The sequence below is a fragment of the Tamandua tetradactyla genome, chromosome 9 (assembly GCF_023851605.1).
Source record: "Tamandua tetradactyla isolate mTamTet1 chromosome 9, mTamTet1.pri, whole genome shotgun sequence".
Lineage (NCBI taxonomy): Eukaryota > Metazoa > Chordata > Mammalia > Pilosa > Myrmecophagidae > Tamandua > Tamandua tetradactyla.
In genome coordinates this window covers 93,481,756-93,503,222 of record NC_135335.1, presented here as the reverse complement: position 1 = coordinate 93,503,222, position 21,467 = coordinate 93,481,756, and positions in this window count along the sequence as shown.

Below are 21,467 nucleotides of genomic sequence, written 5' to 3'. Positions count from 1 at the left end.
CAACAGAGAATACAAAAATTTGACTCCAAATTTTCAGCACTCTTGGATAAATGCAGATATTCGCTACTATCGCATTGCGTTACCCTGTTTTGTCTTATTAAAGCTGCTGGGATGCAAGATACCAGAAATGGGTTGGCTTTTATAAAGGGAATTTATTATTCTAAGACCTTGAAAATGTCCAAATTAAGGCACCTACAAGAGGATACTTTCACTTAAGGAAGGCCTATCATGTCCAGGATTTCTGTCACATAGGAAGACACACGACAATATCTGTTGTCCTTCTCTCCTGGTTTCTGGTTTCAAATAGCTCTCTCCACATCAGCAAAGGCCTGTGTCCTGGTTTCCTCTCTCTCCTCTCTGTATAGGTTCTGTGTTCTTTCTCATAAAGGGCTCCAGGAAAGGATTAAGACTCACCTTGAATAGGCAGGTCACACCTTCATGGAAACAAACTAATGAAGAAGTCCCACCCAACAATAGGTCTGCCTTCACAAGTTTGGATTAAAAGAACATGACTTTGGGTGGTGCGACAGTGGCTCAGTGGCAGAATTCTCACCTACCATGCCAGAGACCTGGGTTTGATTCCTGGTGCCTGCCCATGTAGAAAAGAAAGAACATGGCTTTTCTGGGATGTATAACAGCTCAAATCCAGCACATATCCTGAATTTTCAAAAACAATGAATAGTGTCAGAAAACACACGTCAACTTGATATCACTGTAACACACAATGAAATTAATAGCTAGGTGTGCCCATTACAAACTTGTTGTCTCTCTGCTTCAAATTGGCCTTTTTTGCCTGCTCTGTGAAAGTGGTTCTGAGACCTTTACATAGTTTTTCCTTTGCCAGCTGTTACAATGTTAAGCTTTGCCAGTAGAGGGGTATTAGAAAGACTTTCACGGAATTAAAAATAAGTTTTGGTTTTGGTTCCATGCTTCTCTTAATAAGCACCTGCAGTGCATTGTGCAGGGAGTATGTGTGTGGTGATGGGGCAGTAGCACCCAGCAGCGTCTCGAGTCACACACCTGGGTCTCAAGTGGTTTTGCAGTCCAATGCCTCTGCTAGGCCTCAATAGCTTTCCCCAGCACCCTAGAGGACAAATTTCCAGCAAATTCTAGAAGTTGGGGCACCACAGCAACTTCTCTGCCATCCACTGAGTCACAGGCGTGCTCTTTCCAGCAAAGTGTAGTCCTCAGCCCAGTGGAGGTTAGGGGGCTTTTCCTTGGGTGTGCTGTCTAGTGGCTGCTCCTTATATTCTTCAGAGTTCTCTTTATTTCTTGATTAGTCAATCTGTCACTACTCCCATCCCCTTATTTAGGTAATAATTCTTTATATTAAACTTTCCCTGTCCATATCACTGCGTGTTTTCTTTTTACTGATTAGCTCCAGACTGACAAAAGAAGAAGGAAAAAAACCCAGCTAAATAGTCAGACTTTAAATTTTAAAAATTTACTTTGAGAGTACACATGGAACAATTTGTATAAATTGATTAAGAATTTAAAAAAAAATAGTCTCTTCCTCTTTTCCTTTCAAGTTCTGAAATAATTGTGAAATGAGATAAAGGATTGCCTTTACAAATGATAAAAGCCAAGGTAAAGGATGCAGATTAGATGTGTGCTGTCAGTGGGCCCCCTAAAACTGAACCCCAGAATCACAGACTCACCTTCCCAGGAACAGGTAGTAGTGGATTGCAGCAGGTTTTTCAGAAAGCATAAGTCCATTACTGCAAGCTTACCACACGGCAGAGAGCAACTAAGAGTATATGCTCTCTGAAGGCTGACTGCTCCCAAGATGGAGGGAGAAAGCTTTGGGTCCTGTGTTTGTTTGAAAAGATTATGTACCCAAGAGAAGCCATGTTTTAATCTTGACCCAGTCTTGTGGGAACAATCATTTCTTTTAATCCATATTCAATAATGTAGGTTGGAATCTTTTGATTAAATTATCTCCACAGAGATAAGACTTGCCCAATTGTGAGTGTAACCTTGGATTAGAGGGAGATGTAACTCCACCCATTCCACATGGGTCTTGATTAGTTTACTAGAATCTTTTAAAGGAGGAAGCATTTTGGAGAGAGGCCCTTTTTTTAGAATGATGAGATCCGAGGGAGCCACGAGAACAAGAGCCTATGCAGGCAGAGACCTTTGGAGATGAAGAAGGAAAATGGCCCCTGGGTTGCTTCATGAAACATGAAGCCAGGAGAGAAAGCTACAGATATTGCCATGTTTGCCTTGTGCCTTTTCGGTTGAGAAAGAAACCCTGAACTTCATTGGCCTTCTTGAAGCAAGGTATCATCCTTGAATACCTTAGGTTGGACATTTGCTTTAATTGGAACATTTTCTCAGCCTTAGAAGTATAAACTAGTAATTTATTAAATTACCCTTTTTAAAAGCCATTCCATTTCTAGTATATTGCATTCCAGTACCTAGCAAACTACAATAGGCCCCTTATACCTGGTTTCTTCTTCCAAACCCTACAAGTAGATAAATCACTCATTTCCCTCTCCCCCAACCTAGAGAATAAGGGCTTAGGGAAAATCCAGGAGTATTATACAATGATATCCTCCATATCCATCTCCCTACCTTAGCAGGATCCATGCCATTTTTGGGTTATTTTGCTAGGTTTCACAAGATCAATAAAAAATAGACAGACACAGTTATATTATATATACATCAGTTAAAATAACATGTTCATATTATATTTTAAATGATCCCAATATTAGTATAGGTAACAAATAAGAAGGTTTTTAAAATATAAAACCAAGAAGAGAAAATTCAGAAAGGTACAACCTTATAAAGCTAATCATTGTATCAGACAATTCTGACTGCTTTAAAAAAAAGAAAAGGAATGTATTGAAATGATGTTGGGCATCTCAGAGGATTTCAAGGAAAGCTGAAGAAATAGGATCAGAAAATGTGCAGAAATGAGGACATTGGTCAGCACAGCCGCCACAATCATGCCAGTCAGGAAGGACACACCACCACCCCTGGAGGACACTGATGCTGTGGTTTACATCACTGGTCCTGGACGTGCTTTTGGCCTTTGCCCTTGGAAAGTGAATGGTGAAACTTTGGTAAACACTGGCAGAAATAGTTCTCTTCTTTCTTTGCTTCTTTGCATTACTAGCTTCAGATTCAAAGTCCTGCGTAGATGCATATGCTAGGCTAGATGCTAGAATCCAGGTCATGTAATTTCTTCCTGTCAGGTGACCTGGGAATGTGAATATATGATGCTTTCATCTTTAATGTGCTTAATGTTAACATTGAAAAACATTTATGGAGAATTCCTTAAACAGAGGATAAACACGTGCTAAGAAGTCAAGAGAAAAAATAACAAATGTTCAATACAACTGTTTTTGGCTTTAGTGCAAGTACAAATGATTGCATAGATTCAAATAGGGCATGTCAGTTTGCTTGCCATGTTAGTTGAGAGAGAGAGAGGCCACAAGTGAGCAAAAAAAGAGGTTCTTTGGGGGTGACCCTTTGGCCTAATTTTAAGTAGGCTTAGTCTATCCTGTGCAGGGATAAGTTTTATATGAACAATCCCCAAGATTGAGAGCTTGATTATTGATTTGGTTGTCCCCACTACTTGTGAGACTATCACGAGTTCTCCAAGTGAGGAAGTTGAATTTTCCCCCTTCCTCACCATTCCCTGAAGGGGACTTTGCAAAATCTTTTTTATTCACTGTTCAAACTCTGGGATTTATTGGGACATCATTCTGGGATTTATTGGGACATCCCTTTTGAAAAACCTACAAATCAAATATTGACTCCCATTGTGTAGGCTGTCTTTTTACTTTCCTGACAAAATTCTTTGATGCACAAAAGTGCTTAACTTTGAGGCATTCCCATTTATCTATTTCTTTCTACAATGCTCGTACTTTGGGTGTAAGATCTAGGAAACTGCCTCCTATTTTAAGATTTATAAGATATTTCCCTACATTTTCTTCCTAAAAGTTTTATGGTCTTAGATATAATGTTTAGGTCTTTGATCCATTTTGAGTTAATTTTTGTAAAGGGTATGAGATATAGAACCTCTTTCATTCCTTTGCATGTGGATATTCAGTTCTCCAAGCACCATTTATTGAAGAGACTGTTCTGTTCCAGGTGAGTTGACTTGACTGCCTTATCAAAGATCAATTGTCGGGCTTCCGGAGAAGATGGCGGCTTAGTAAGACACGCGGGTCTTAGTTCCTCCTCCAGAAAAGCAACTAAAGAAACAGAAACAATACAAAACAGCTCCCGGAGCCACGACAGAAACCAAAAAGACAGCGTACCCCATTCTGGAACGGCTGAACGGGCAGGGAGAATCCGCTGCGGTGAGATACCCGAGGGGCGCGCATTTTCCCAGCCCGGGCGGCTGGCGACTGGGGTCCCCTCCACGCACGTGGCTCCCCGGTCTAACTGGGAATGTTGGATAGTGGGGCCCTCCTGCCACGCTTGGCGTCTCGGGCCAGCTGGGCAATTTGGACCGGCACTCCCCCAAGCCCCGGCAGCCGGCGCCCCCCCCTCCACGCACAGTTTCCTGGGCCGACTGCGAGATTCGGATTGGCAAGTTAAAGGAGCCACAGCATCTTTTACTGGTGGGCCCCGCAGACAGACGAGCGCCACGAGCACCACCTACTGGGCAGGAAAAGAAAAACAGAGCCCAGAGATTTCACAGAAAAACCTTTCAACCAGCTGGGTCCCACACCCAGGGAAATCTGATCAAATGCCCAGACACCAGCAGAAAATAATGGATGACGCTCGGAAAATTGAAGATATGGCCCAGTCAAAGGAACAAACCAATAGTTCAAATGAGATCCAGGAGCTGAGACAACTAATGCTGAATATACGAACAGAAATGGAAAAACTCTTCAAAAACCAAATCAATAAATTGAGGGAGGACATGAAGAAGACATGGGCTGAACAAAAAGAAGAAATAGAAAATCTGAAAAAACAAATCACAGAACTTATGGGAGTGAAGGACAAAGAAGAAAAAATGGAAAAAACAATGGATACCTACAATGGTAGACCTAAAGAGACAGAAGCTACAATTAGTGAACTGGAGGATGGAACATCTGAATTCCAAAAAGAAACAGAAACTATAGGGAAAAGAATGGAAAAACTTGAGCAGGGGATCAGGGAACTGAATGACAATATGAAGCACACAAATATACGTGTTGTGGGTGTCCCAGAAGGAGAAGAGAAGGGAAAAGGAGGAGAAAAACTAATGGAAGAAATTATCACTGAAAATTTCCCAACTCTTATGAAAGACCTAAATTTACAGATCCAAGAAGCGCAGCGCACCCCAAAGAGAATAGACCCAAATAGGCGTTCTCCAAGACACTTACTAGTTAGAATGTCAGAGGTCAAAGAGAAAGAGAGGATCTTGAAAGCAGCAGGAGAAAAACAATCTGTCACATACAAGGGAAACCCAATAAGACTATGTATAGATTTCTCAGCAGAAACCATGGAAGCTAGAAGACAGTGGGATGATATATTTAAATTACTAAAAGAGAAGAACTGCCAACCAAGACTTCTATATCCAGCAAAATTGTCCTTCAAAAATGAAGGAGAAATTAAAACATTTATAGACAAAAAGTCACTGAGAGAATTTGTGACCAAGAGACCAGCTCTGCAAGAAATACTAAAGGGAGCACTAGAGTCAGATATGAAAAGACAGAAGAGAGAGGTATGGAGTAAAGTGTAGAAAGAAGGAAAATCAGATATGATATATATAATACAAAAGCCAAAATGGTAGAGGAAAATATTATCCAAACAGTAATAATACTAAAAGGTAATGGACTGAATTTCCCAATCAAAAGACATAGAATGGCAGAATGGATTACAACCCAGCAATACCACTGCTAGGTATATACTCAAACTACTTAAGGGCAAAGACACAGACGGACATTTGCACACCAGTGTTTATAGCAGCATTATCTACAATTGCAAAGAGATGGAAACAGCCAAAATGTCCATCAACAGACGAGTGGCTAAACAAACTGTGGCGTATACCTACGATGGAATATTATGCAGCTTTAAGACAGACTAAACTCATGAAGCATGTAATAACATGGATGGACCTAGAGAACATTATGCTGAGTGAGTCTAGCCAAAAACTAAAGGACAAATACTGTATGGTCCCACTGATGTGAACTGACATTCGAGAATAAACTTGGAATATGTCATTGGTAACAGAGACCAGCAGGAGTTAGAAACAGGATAAGATAATGGGTAATTGGAGCTGAAGGGATACAGACTGTGCAACAGGACTAGATACAAAAACTCAAAAATGGACAGCACAATAATACCTAAGTGTAATGTAACTATGTTGGAACACTGAATGAAGCTGCACCTGAAATATGGTTTTTTGTTTGTTTGTTTGTATCTTTTGTTTCTGTTTTTCCTTTTTTTATCATATATATATTTTTATTAGTATTATTATTTTAATTCTCTTCTCTATATTAACATTCTATATCTTTTTCTGCTGTTTTGCTAGTTCTTTTCCTAAATCGATGCAAATGTACTAAGAAATGATGATCATACATCTATGTGATGATACTAAGAATTACTGAGTGCTTGTGTAGAATGGAATGATTTCTAAATGTTGTGTTAATTTTTCTTTTTTTTGATTAATAAAAAAAAATTAAAAAAAAAAGATCAATTGTCCATAGATGAGAAGGTCTATATCTGAACACGCTATTTGATTCCACTGGTCAGTATATCTATCTTTATGCTAGTACCATGCTGTTTTGACCACTGAACTTTTGTAATACACCTAAAATTCAGGTAGTGTGAGACCTTTGACTTCATTTTTCTTTCTCAGGATATTTTTAGCCATTTTGGGCATCTTGCCCTTCCAGATAAATTTGGTTATTCATTTTTCTATTTCTGAAAAGTAAGGTTTTGGGTTTTAATTGGTATTGCATTGAATCTGTAAATCAATTTAGGTAGAATTGACATTTTAACTATATTTAATCTTCCAATCCATGAACGTGGTATGCCCTTCCATTTATTTAGGTTTTCTGTGATTTCTTTTAGCAATTTCTTGTAGTTTTCTTTGTATAGGTCTTTTGTAATCCTTACTTAAATTTATTCCTAAATATTTTATTCTTTTGGTTGCAATTATAAATGGAATTTTTTCTTGATTTCTCCCTCAGATTGTTCATTACTAGTGTGTAGAAACACTACAGATTTTTGGATGTTGATCTCGTAGCCTGCCACTTTGTTGCACTTATTTATTAGCTCTAGTAGTTTTGCTATGGATTTTTCGGGGTTTTTGACATGTAGTATCGTATCATTTGCAAACAGTGAGAGTTTTCCTTCCTCTTTCCAATTTTGATGCCTTGTATTCCTTTTTCTTGTCTAATTGCTCTGGCTAGACCTTCCAACACAATGTTGAATAATATGGGTGATACTGGACATCTTTGTCTTGTTCCTGATTTTAGGGGGAAAGTTTTCAGTTTTTTCCCATTGAAGATGGTGCTAGCTGTGGGTTTTCTCATATACTCCCTTTATCATGTTGAGGAAGTCCCCTTCCATTCCTATCCTTTGTAGTGTTTTCAACAAGAAAGATGTTGAATTTTGTCAAATGCCTTTTCTGCATCAATTGAGATAGTTGTGTGGTTTTTCTGCTTTGATTTGTTGATATGGTATATTACATTAATTGATTTTCTTATGTTGAACCATCCTTGTATACCTGGGATGAATTCTACCTGGTCATGGTGTATAATTCTTTTAATGTGGTACTGGATTCGATTGTAAGAATTTTGTTGAGGATTTTTGCATCTATATTCGTTAGAGAGATTGGTCTGTAGTTTTCTTTTTTTGTAATATCTTTGTCTGGCTTTGGTATGAGGGTGAAGTTGGCTTTATAGAGTGAGTTAGGTAGCCTTCCTTCCTCTTCAATTTCTTTGAAGAGCTTGAGTAGTATTGGTACCAATCCTTTCTTGAATGTGTGCTAGAATTCACATGTGAAGTCAACTGGTCCTGGACTTTTCTTTTTTGGGAGCTTCTTAATGACTGATTCAATTTCTTTACTTGTGATTGGTTTGTTGAGGTCTTCTAGTTCTTCTCGAGTCAATGTTGGTTGTTCATGCCTTTCTAGGATGTTGTCCATTTAATCTACATTGTCGAGTTTATTAGCATAAAATTGTTCATAGTATCTGCTCATTATTTCCTTTATTTCTGTGGGGTCAATGGTTTTGTCTCCTCTTCCATTTCTGATTTTATTTATTTGCATCCTCTCTCTTCTTCTTTTTGTCAACCTCATGAATGGTCCATCAATCTTATTGATTTTCTCATAGAACCAATTTCTGGTTTTGTTGATTTTCTTGATTGCTTTCATGGTCTCGGTTTCATTTATTTCTGCTCAAATCTTCATTATTTCTTTCCTTTTGCTTGCTTTGGGGTTGGTTTTCTGTTCTTTCTCTAGTTCTTCCAAGTGAACAGTTAATTCCTCCATTTTTGCTCTTTCTTCTTTTTTGATATAGGCATTTAGGGCAATAAATTTCCCTCTTAGTACTGCCTTTGCTGCATCCCATACATTTTGATATGTTGTGTTTTCATTTTAATTTACTTTGAGATAATTATTGATTTCTCTTGTAATTTCTTCCTTGACCCACTGGTTATTTAAGAGTGTGTTGCTGAATCTCCATTTATTTGTGAATTTTCTGGCCCTCTGCCTATTATTGATTTCCAACTTAATTCCTTTATGATTCAAGGAAGTGTTTTGTATGATTTCAATCTTTTTAAATTTATTGAGAGTACTTTGTGACCCAGCATATATACTATCCTTGAGAATGATCCATGAGTCCTTGAGAAAAAGGTGTATCCTGCTGTTGTGGGGTATAATGTTCTACAAATGTTTGTTAAGTCTGGTTCATTTATTGTATTATTCAAATTCTCTGTTTCTTTATTGATCCTCTGTCTAGATGTTCTGTCCATTGATGAGAGCAGGGAATTTAAGTCTCCAACTATTATGGTAGATGTGTCTATTTCTCTTTTCAGTGTTTTCCTCATGTATTTTGGAGCACTCTGGCTCAGTGCATTAACATTTATGATTGTTATGTCTTCTTGTTGAATAGTTCCTTTATTAATACATAGTGTCTTTGTCTCTTTTAATTGTTTTAAATTTGAAGTCTAATTTGTTGGATATTAGTATAGCTACTCCTGCTCTTTTCTGATTGTTATTTGCATGAAATATTTTTTCCCAACCTTTTACTTTCAACCTGTGTTTATCCTTGGGTCTAAAATGTGTCACCTGTAGACAGCACAAGATGGGTCCTGTTTTTTAATCTATTCTGCCAGTCTATATCTTTTGATTGGGTAGCATCCCTTTCTTGACTCAGCAACTGAGTCTTGAGCCAGTATTCAAAACTGACAACCAAACCTTTATTTTTCTTCCTGTTTTCTTCTCAAAATATTCAGCTTTGATAAAAATGTTAATAACAGCTCTGGGCATATTTTCCTTTTATTATTCTTTATCTTAACATTTGCTACAATTTGGGACTCCCATCTTGAGAGTAAGGTTATGCTGGAATTTCATATGACTGCCTATTTCTCTTCATTCATATCTCAGGTCAACTGTTACATGAAAGGGATGTTTTCCTAGCCACCTCATGCATCACTACCCCATCCCTCAAGCAATCATATTCTATCCTATTGTATTAGCTAGGGTTCTCTAGAGAAACAGAATCAACAGGGAACATTTGCAAATATAAAATTTATGAAAGTGTCTCACGTGACCGTAAGAACACAGAGTCCAAAATCCACAGGGCAGGCTGCGAAGCCAATGACTCCGATGGATGGCCTGGATGAACTCCACAGGAGAGGCTCACCAGCCAAAGCAGGAATGGGACCTGTCTCCTCTGAGTCCTCCTTAAAAGGCTTCCCATGATTGCATTTAGCATCACTAATTGCAGAAGACACTCCCATTTGGCCGATTACAAATGGAATTAACTGTGGATGTAGCTGACCTGATCATGACCTAATCCTATGAAATGTCCTCATTGCAACAGACAGGCCAGCGCTTGCCCAATCAGATGAACAGGTACCACAACTTGGCCAAGTTGACACCTGTCTTTAACCATGACACCTATTATCCTGCTTTATTTTCTTAATAATATTATTTTATCTGAAAACATTTCAACTTATTTATTAATGCTACCCCCCATATAAACACACACACACACACTTGAAAGGGAGCTCTATGAGTGCAAAGACTGCCTGTCTTGTTTCTAACTGTTAACCTTGTAGGATGGTAGTTTTCATCACAATAGGAGCTATCATAAGTATGACACCAACATGAAGGAAAACTTTTGAAAGATGAAAAGCATGATACAGTAAACTATGGGAATCAACTGACAACTTGGATCCAATCATGCTTGAAATGAATGTTTTTCATTATGTGAGTGTACTTGTTTGAAACTGTTATGTACCACAGAAAAACCATGTTCTTCTAATCCATTCTTATGGGTGCAAACCTATTGTGGGAGGACCTTTTGATTAGGTTGCTTCCATGGAGATGTGACCCACCCAATTCAAGATGGGTCTTAAGCCTTTACTGGAGTCCTTTAAGAGAGCTTACAGAGAGAGAGAGACTTAGAAAAAATGCTCCAGGAGAAGCCAGAAGGACCCACAGGAGCTGATAAAGTCATTTTGAAACAAAGCCATGAGAGAAGGGCCAGTGGATATCACCATGTGCCTTCCCATGTGATAGAGGAAACTTAGATGCCATCCATCTTTCTTCAGTGAAGGAATCTCTTGTTGATGCCCTAATTTTGACATTTTTATGGCCTTAGAACTGTAAATTTGTAACCTAATAAATCCCCTTTGAAAAAGTCAGCCATTTCTGGTATATTGTATTCTGGCAGCTTTCGAAAACCAAAAAAGTGAGCCAACAAATATCCTTTTTTTTTTTTTAAATTAAGCTAGTTTATGCTGGTTTCTATTCTTTGCAAGCAAAAGAGTGTTGGCTAAGTGGAATCACCAAATTAAATCAACCAGGTTGATTAGGAGTTTAAGGGAATATACTGTCAGAAAAGTCCTAAGCCTACAAGAAAGAAGTCTGTGATTGCTTAATCTACCAGTGCAACCTGCAGGCATCCATAGCCACATGCTTCTAAAGTAGAACAGCTCCTAGTTGGGAATTTTCCTTTGGGTAGGTACAGTTATTGCCTCTCCTTTAGTCATTTACTGTGTTCCCCCAAAATATTTCCCAGTTGGCTAAAGATAATAATGATAATGATATCCCTCCTATAGTGATTGTTTTTGGAGTGAGCATATGATGTAATTATGGTAGGTATAATATAATCGGGAGTGCATGGGGTACATCTGGGAAAGTATTCACTGCTGTTGCTCAAAAGTAATTTAGATAGCTGCCCTTTTCCCTCATCCAGGCTTTGACATTGTTTTGTGAGGACATGATGCTTGGAACTGCCTCAACCGTCTTGTAATGTGATGGAATAAGCATGACAAAAGTCAAAACAGTGAGGGCAGCAGAGCAAAACCATAGCAAGGATATATTCAGCAGCCACACAGTTCTTGCTCCTCCTGTACTATGAGTGTCCTTACATGGAGCCATGGGAACCACTGAGGTTCTCTTTCATACCCTTCAGAGTTGTCGTGTCCCAGGACAGAGATATTCCACCATCTTCTCCTTCCCTGGGAAGAATGTATTATAGTCCACTCTCATCCTACTAGTATGACCACTGCAACAAGTTTCCTAGTCTCAAAATTCTACAGACCAAACATACAAAGACACATAACAGTCTCTGCATAACCCTCTCTCAGGGGAATTAATGTCAAGCTCTGCAAAGAATTGCCTCTCCATGTTCAGCAATCAGCCAGTAGGGGAGAGAAATTGTAGTCTCATCGTGTAAACAACCCCACACCTTGATTTGTATCACCCTGACTTCCTCCACTACACAGGAAGAAATTGCTCTCTCCCTACAATACTATACTCTACACAAAATAGATGGTGACTTTTCCTCTCTATTCCTAACCTCACCATGCTCCCTTCCTTTAGATTGTGGATGTAGGACAAGTAGTGGTTGATTATAGAAAGGTTTTTCTTTCACCAATTCAAAAGCCTTTTGAAGGATATACCACTGTTCTGATCCCTGTAATGCTCTTTTTGGTGTGTAGGATTTCGTGTCTCATGTTTTTCTCAACTTTGGGCCCTAATTGTTAATTCTGAGGTAACAAGAAAAGTCCCATTCAACAAGCTCTTATGTTCTGAACTGGTGACCATTAGATGTTGATTTCCTTTCTCTTTTTCTAAACAAATTTTGTTTAATGATAATTGTCCTGTTTTCCTTGCTAATGGGTTGTTTCATTGTTCCTTCAGTCAGTAGTTGCAGGATCCTGTGAAACCACCACCAAACCTGACTGAGAGGCGTGGCCAATATCCACATAGGCTGGACTTCAGGCTGGACAAGCAGTAGCTGGACATGACTTCGGACTGCCTTGCACTGAGGAGGGATAAGATACGGAGGGCATTTGGGGTCTTATTTTTTGTGGCCAAGAGATGTCTAAGAATGTATAAATGGGAGGAAGTTTATGCATGTCTTCTTGGCTGTCTAAGAGAGTGTGTAAACTTTTCCCATCCAGTACCCTCCTTCCATCTGCAAATGACATTCCATTCTTTGGGGATCTGCTCCTCCTGGTTCAACCAGAGGTTTGTGGTAAGTGCTGCCATTCACAGAGGATTCTGCTTTTTTTTTGGTCACAAGGGTAGTGCCTAACCTAACCTGGGTCAATCAGAATCCTTCTTTAGGATTATTCAAATTGAAAATTAGGAAAGAAAATCCCTTTTCCCTAGTGGTAAAGCTGGGAAAAACTGAGTCTTGCTGCTAGAGGCGCTAGGTCCAGCTTCCTCGAGAAAGCCAGGAGGAGAAAATGAAATTGCTTCAAGGAGAAAGGCAGAATAAAAGTAGAGACAGAGAAAGATGTTTGATGCATTCTAGTTCACAGTTTCAGCTATATCTAATGCTACCCCCAAATCCCTGCCATTCCTGAATTTTATTTCTTGAACCAATAAATCTTTCCTTTTTTCCTAAAGTGTTTCTAGTTCAGATTTTGTACCTAGCAAATAAGAATCCTAACATAATCATTTGACTTATAAATATGTATAACATAACTTGTTCCTTATAAAACCTTTTAAAGAAATGACCCATTTTACAAATGAAAATATTAAAGATGGGGAGGCAAAGTGTCGACAATGTAGTTGTATTTATATATTTTGAAAACAGCTTTATTGAGATATAACTTATATACTACAACATTTATCCATTGTAGGTTTATAATTCCATGTTTTTTAGTAAATTTATAGAGCTGTGCCAACATCACTATCTAATTTATAACATTTCCATCACCCTCATATACTTTTTAAATATCGTATTTACTGTCAATAATCTTCTGAGATTCATCAGAGACAAGTGAGGAAGATGTACAGTGAAGAAGCAATACTTTAATTCATTTTTCTAAGGGAAATTGTACGCTAATGCACAGGAATGAAATACATAATAAATGGCAAATTCTGTGGAAATAGAAGGAAGACTGGGGAGCTTGAAATTACATGCTCAGCAGAGAGGTGCAAAGACTCTTCTTTGTTGGAAGTTCCTGGGACATTAGAAACTCAAAGGATCCCTAATCATCTAGTTGTGGCATCCATGGACATTGAGCTCTATAAAAATTTTTCCAAAAATTAATGATAGTCTGTTTTAGCGTTTCAGGTACCTGTCAACATATCTAGAAAAATCTTCCTCATTTTCTTTTGCCATAGAAACCAAGTGCTTACACTTGTACATTATGTAGCCATATATATGCCTTTCGGTGTCTATTTTAGTTTCTTAGGGCTCTGTTTCAGTTTGCCAATGCTGCTGGAGTGCAATATACCAGAAATGGACAGGCTTTTGCAAAGGGGATTTATTAGATTACAAATTTACAGTTCTAGGGCCATGAAAATGTCCAAACTAGGGCATCCAGAGAAAGAAGTCTTGACTCTGAAGAAAGGCTAATGGTATGCAGGGCTCCTCTGTCACATGGGAAAGCATGTGGTGATGTCTGCTGGCCCTTCTCTTCTTGTTGGTCTCAAAATGGCTCTCTCAGCTCCTGTGAGTCCTTTTGGTTTCTCCCAGAGCATCTTCTTTCTGAGTGCCCTCTCTCTCCATGAGCTCTCTTAATCCAGTAAAGGATTAAGACCCACCTTGAATTGGATGGGTCACATCTCCATGAAAACTATCTAATCAAAAGATCCCACCCACAATAGGTTTGCACCTGCAAGAACAGATTAAATGAACATGGCTTTTCAGAGGGTATATAACAGTTTACCACAAACTTCAAGGCTTGAAACCAGAAATTTACTGTCTCACAGTTCTGGAGATTAGAAGTCCAAAAGTAAGGTGTCAGGTGGCTATGGCCCTCTCCTTTCTTTGCCTCTTACTGGTTCCTGGTGGTTACTAGTAATCCGTGGTTTATGTCCACATTTCTCTCTTCAACAAAGATGCCTGTCATTGGATTTAGGACCCACCCTAATCCAGCATGACCTCATTTTATCTTGATTACACCTACAAAAACTGTTTCCAAATAAAGTCACACTTATAAGTACCAGACTAGGATCTCAACATATCTTTTTTGGGGGTACATATTTCAACCCACAACAATGTACTTATATGTTTTTTTAAATAAGTTTTTGATGAGCTACTCAAGGATAATAAAGTTAAACAGCTGTAACTTTCAACTACCCAGTGTAATAGATGAGATGTCAGCAGCAATCTACAGAAGCCTATGATTACTTCCCATGCATCCCAGAGTTCAGACCCATCTGGGTGCTCTAAATCTAGGATGACTCACTTGTAGTCATATTGCATAATTTATGTTGTTTGTGGGCTGGATGTTGTCCTAGTACATTCCTTCCATAATCTGTAGTAAGGGAGGGGGATAAGTACTTTCAGTATGTGGGGACTGCAGGAAGGTGTCTCCTAATGACTTGGAAACTAGGTCATCTGACGAGAATTAAACTTTTAAATGTTGGCACATGCTGGAGCAGAAATAGAAAAAGTCACCTTAAAGAAGCCAAATGCCACTCAGGCAGTTTTCATTAGACTTTAACCTGATCAATTGTACTGACTTATTTAAGGAGTTGACAATCGGGCATAGTCAGTCACAGACATCTAAAAAATGAGAATCATAGGTACAAACATAGGCACTATCCAATTAAGTATGGCCCACAGAAAAACATAGCTTAGGAATAGACTTTGAATATTCTGGTCTCTTAGCAAAGCCAGTCTTAGAGTCGCATGTGAGTGCAATTAGTAGCTTTATAACCTTGACATATCTTCAGCCCTACTGGTAAATCTGTCATACTGATAAATTTTCTGAACCCTATAGCTTGAAAGAGCTGCTTTTCTACTTTCTTCCTAATTCCATGTTCACCAATCAGTGTTCTGAGTATGACTTGGCTTCCTAGGTAGGTTAACCTAGGCAATGAGTCATGTAGACTTTCAGGGTTGTGGTCCCTTTTGTACTATAAACAGTAAACTGGCATTCTGGTTTTATGCCTGAATTTGTTTGCTATAGCGTGCCCCTCATAGATAGCCTTGATTTTTTTAAGCCAGTAAAAGCAAGATTCTAAGACCACATGAATCAAGCATTAAACTTCTACTAAGGTAATAAGCATGTCTTCTGAGACCTCAAAGATGATAGCACATTTTTATAATTGCACTATTAACTATAGTCTATGGTCTAGTTTATGGTTCACCATATAGTATAGCTCCATGGACTTTTTTTTTTTTTAATTTTCTTCAGCTACCATATATATATATATATATATATGTATGTATAATCTAACATTTATATATATATATATATATATATATATATATATATATATAATCTAACATTTCCCCTTTCAGTTACATATATATTATATATATAATATATATATAATCTAACATTATATATATAGATTATATATATATAATCTAATATATATATATAATCTAACATATATATTATATATAATATATATATATATATATAATCTAACATTTCCCCTTTCAGTTACATTCAGATATATATTTCTGTGCTCTTAATTGCATGGTGTGCTACCATCACCATGATCCATTACCAAAACATTTCCATCATTTCAAATGGGAACCCTGTACATTTTAGGCCTTAACTTTCCATTCCCTAGTCCTACCCTGTGCCCTGTTAATCTATATTCTTGATTCTGACTCTGTGAGTTGGTTTATTCTAAGTGTTTCAAATCAGTGAGCTCATACAATATCTATCCTTGGATGTCTGGCTTATTTCATGCAACATGATGTCTTTCAGTTCTATCCATGTGATTGGTTGTATCAGGACTTCATTCTGTTTTATGGCCTAATAATAGTCCATTGTGTGTGTATACCACATTTTGTTTATCCTTTCATCACTTGGTGGACACTTGGGTTGCTTCCATCTTTTGGCAATTGTGAATAATGCTACTGTAAACATCAGTGTGCAAATACCTGTTCTAGTTACTGCTTTCAATTCTATTGTGTATATACCTAGTATTGGGATTGCCAGATCATATGATAATTCTATACTTAGCTTTCTGAGGAATCCCCAAAGTGTCTTTCACAGTGGCTGCACTATTTTACATTACCATTAGCAATGGATAAGTGTTCCTATTTCTCGACATCTTCTCCCACACTTGTTACCTTCCGTTTTATTAACAGCAGCCACTTTAATGGGTGTGCAATAGTACTGATTTGCATTTCCCTGATGGCTAATGATGTTGATCATCTTTTCATGTGCTTTCTGGACATTTGTATATTCTCTTTGGAGAGATGTGTTTAATGTCCTTTGCCCAGAAAAGCTTAGCCTACCTATAGGAGAAGATTAGCCTACCTATAGGAGGAGCTTAGCCTACCTATAGGCATACTTAAGAGTTACTTCTAGAGGACCTCTTTTGTTGCTTAGATGTGGCTTCACTCTCTCCAAGCCCAACTCTGCATGTGAAATCATTGCCCTCCCTCCCTCATGGGTCATGACATCCAGGGGTGAATGTCTCCTTCACAGTGTGGGAGATGACCCCAAGGGATCAGTCTGGCCCTGGCACTGTGGGATCAACAACTCCATCCTGACCAGAAGGGGGAAAAGAAGCATAACAAACAAGGTATCAGTGGCTGAGAGAGTTCAGAAATAATTGAGACTACTCTGGAGTTGAGACTCCTCTCACGCAAGCTTCAGTTAGACATTGTTACCTATCATAAACTTGCCAAACCCCAACTAAAACTATTCCAGCCAATCCTAAAAACACCTAGGGCAATGTATAAGATTCTTCAAAAGTTCCATGCACTACGGTAACTTTCTAGAAACCTACAACTTCCAGAAGGGCCCCTGGACCAGATAAGTCCTGAAACCTAGAGGGCTCAACCTCTTCAAAACATCCATTAGATTTGTCTCCCTACCCCATATTATTGGCACTCCTTCCAACATGAAAAAGTTAGAATGGCCGTAGCCCAAATACCCTTAAAGAGTGGGAGAAGGATCAAAGGTGATGGTGGAGTTATACAGAGATGGTAGGGTTTAACAAATGAGTATGATTGCTGAATCATTATATTGATATTTCTTTAGTCTTCAGTATCTTAGAGCAGCTACAAGCAAAAGCCTAACTGTGGAATTGTAACCCATACCAAATTCTGAAATCTGTTCAACAACTAATTGTTGTGCTGTGCTTTGAAATTTATTATTGTTTTGTCTATACGTTATTTTTCACAAAAAAGGGGAAAAAAAGTCAATTATGGTGATAAATATTTATTCCTTCTAGCCTCCAATGTTCAGGAGCAGCTAGAAGAAAAAAACTAAGATGATGGTATGGTAGCCCATGACCAACTCTGGGACCTGTTCTGTAAGTATTTGTTGAAGAATGCTTTGAAAACTATTGTTTTTCTCTTTCTTTGCTTTGTATATAAGTTATATTATGCAATTTAAAAAGTATAAAAAAGTTTACAGCCACTTTCAAAATAAGTTTGGCAGTTCCACAGAAAATTAAATGATCCAGCATTCCCATTTCTTGGTATATGCTCCAAAAATCCTTTGAGTTACAAAGTTTTAAATTTTGATTAAAAATCAAATGTAGTCCTATTTACCTACTTTCTCTTTTTTCTGCTCGTGCTTTGATGTAAAGTTTAGGAAACCATTGCCTAACACAAGGTCCTGAAGCTGCTTCCCTATGTTTTCTTCTAGGTATTTGATATTTCTGGCATTTATGTTTAGGTCTTTGATCCATTTTGAGTCAATTTTAGTATAAGGTGTGAGGTAGGGGTCTTCCTTCTATTTTTTTTACAAACCGACGTCCAGTTTTCCCAGCACCATTTGTTGAAGAGACTACTATTTTTCAATTGAGTCATCTTTGCCCCAATGTCAAAAATCAGTTGGCCTTATATGTGAGAATTAATTTCTGAGCTTTCTTGGTCTGCCCAGCAAATGCAGCCCTTCAACTAACTGTCCCCACAGCATTGAGGAAGCCTGGAGGTTTTCTTTTTTTTTTTTTTGGCACGGAGGGCTCCGGGATCCAAACTTGGGTCACCGACATGGCAGGTGAGAATTCTGCCACTGAACCACCATTGCGCCGCCCGCCTAGTGTTTTTAAGTCTGCCTCAACCTGGACCAGGGTGGGCCGAAACAATGGCTGCCCTCAGAGCCAGGGCCTCCCCTACTCCATGGGATCTGAAGCCACTAATCAAAAGCCATCATCAACTGTGCCCATCCCCAGTCAAAGGGAAGAGGATTCTTATGTCCCCTTCTGCACCAGTGAGCCAGCCAGTGTCTGAAGCCCATGGCAGCCTGCTGCAAGAGTCGGGGTTGGGCACCAACAGGCACTGTGGGGAGTGAGCAATTTACTGTTCTTTACCATAATTTATTAGCCTCTTCCCCCCTCTCTTCCTTTGAAGAAGAACACTAAATGGTGTTCTTTTGGCCTCTGGAGTTTCAAAATAGTTGTTTCAGACATTTTCTGTTTGTTTAATGGTTGTTCTGTTGGAAGGACTGAGTCCTGGAACTCCCTACTCCATCCTCCCACAATCTGTTCCTCACAATTATGTTTTTATACTGGAATAGTGGGAAGGACATGGGTTTTGGCATCAGAAAACCCGGGTTTGAATCTTAGCTTTGCAGCTACATAATTGAGTAACTTGGGGCATGTAATCTATCCTCCCTATACTTCCATTTCCTCATTTGTAAAATGGGGTTTACCCAGTAGGATTGGTTGAGAAATATAATATATATGATACCTTTTACAATCTCCAGGAAATAGTGATGTTCAATAAACTCATATTACAAATATTCACAAGTGAATAGTAGATTACCGTCAGGATGATAGCGTGAGGAGGACACTCCATTGAATTCACTACTTTTCCTCCCAATGGTAAGGAGTAAATACTTCACTCTATTCCATTAATACTCCTTTTATCTGTAAAACCCAGCCTGTTTTCACCGTTTCAACAACTTCCACTTGGAACTGTTAAGGGTTACTTTATTACTCTCCATTAAAGTCATGGTTGTAAATTCAGGAGTCCCCAGGGCCATCTTCACTTCTGACCATCTGGTTACAAATTCTCACCAACCCGATGGATTAGATAATTCACTGGAGTGACTGACAGAACTCACTGAAAGTGCTATACTTGTGATTATAGTTTTATTTTAGTAAAAGGATGCAAATAAGGATACAAATAAGAAATGGCGAAGTCTGGGAAGGTCTCAACAACAAACTTCCATGTCCTCTCCATGTGGAGTCAGAACATGTCACCCTCATGGAACACTGATGTATATTAGCAATCACGGAAGCTCCTTTGAGCTTCAAGTATCTCAAGTGTATATGGGGTTTCATTATATAGGCATGATTGATGAAATCAATGCCCATGTGTCTGAACTCAATCTCCAGACCCTTTCCCAAAGAATGGGCTGACATGATGTGGTTCAAAGCCCCAATTCCCTAATCACATGCATGATTTTCCTGGTGTGGCCAGTCCTGTACCCTAAGACTACAGGTATGGCTGGCCCCACCCTGTTGGCTTATTTAGGTATGAATTATCAGGGAGTGGTCTGGAAGACCCGCCATGAATAACCAAAGACACTCCTATCACAGGAAATTCTAAAAAATTAAAGTTTACCTCCTAGGAACTGAGGACAAAGACCAGGCAAGTTTTTCATTATATTATACCGAGGCTTCTGAAGCATCAGAGAGAGCAAAGGTGGGGTCCTGGTCAGCAAAGGGAGGCAAGTACAAGAACCCATGTGTAGAGCTGAGCCCTTACCTCTGATGCATCAACAACCTAGTAAGTTCCCCATAGAACTGGTGTGCCATCTTGCCAAGTAGAAGGGCTTGAGGAGAAAGAGCCCTGGCAAGGGATTAAAACTCTGAATTGACTGAATATTCAGCAAAATAAAGCTTTTTAAATCAGAAGAGATGGTGCTATGTCTAATTGGCAATTTGAAAAGATTTCTCCCATCCCACCCCCTCTTATCCATTGTCTAGTGACATAGAGGCTGGTAAGTTTAGATTTCTTATAAAGAAATAAAGAATGAAAAAAAAAAAAAGCTTTGTGCTTTTTGCATTTGAATTATAGTGTGAAACCCAGCCCCTTGCTATATGTGTTTTCTCTTTCCCTCTCTTCTATTCTTTAGACTATAAGCTCCTTGAGAACAGAGTTTATGTCTTTGAATTATGTATATCTATTGTCTATCACCAATGGGAACCACAAATGGGAGTTACATACGTAATTTAAAATTTTCTTGTAGCCACATTAAAAAAGAAAAGGAAACGGGGTGGGCCACGGTAACTTACTGGCAGAGTTCTTGCCTGCCATGCCAGAGACCCAGGTTCGATTCCCTGTGCCTGCCCATGCAAAATTAAAAAAATAAAAAATAAAAGGAAACAGGCTTAAACAAATTTTAATATTATGCTTTCTTTAATACAGTATTGATAAATGTAATGATAAAAATATTATCATTACAACATGTAACCAATATAAAATTATTAATGAGATATTTACATTCTTTCTTTTGAAGTAAGTCTTCAAAATCTGGTGTGTATTTTACATTTATAGCACATCACAATTTGGGGTAGCCAATAGCTGTTCATTAGTCACATGCAGCTAGAGGTTTTCTTATAGGATAGCATAAGTCTAGCACAATACTGCCCACATGGCAGGTGAAAAGTGAATATTCAATGGAGGAACAATAACACAAAATGTTATTATATTATCTTTCTGCCTCTGTAGAAGTTTTGCTCTTTTCAAAGTAGGGCAATACAACAAATTGATTTACCTAGTGTGATGTAAGCAACTGCAGTACTTATCCAATAATCTAATAACATGAAATTTAGAAACAACATAATGAAACATTTACCGTAACATCCCTTAAATGTGCATTCAGGTATGGGCTTCACTGTGCTTGTATCAAATCATGGCTCAAAAAACTTTCAGTCCTTTTCATAATAA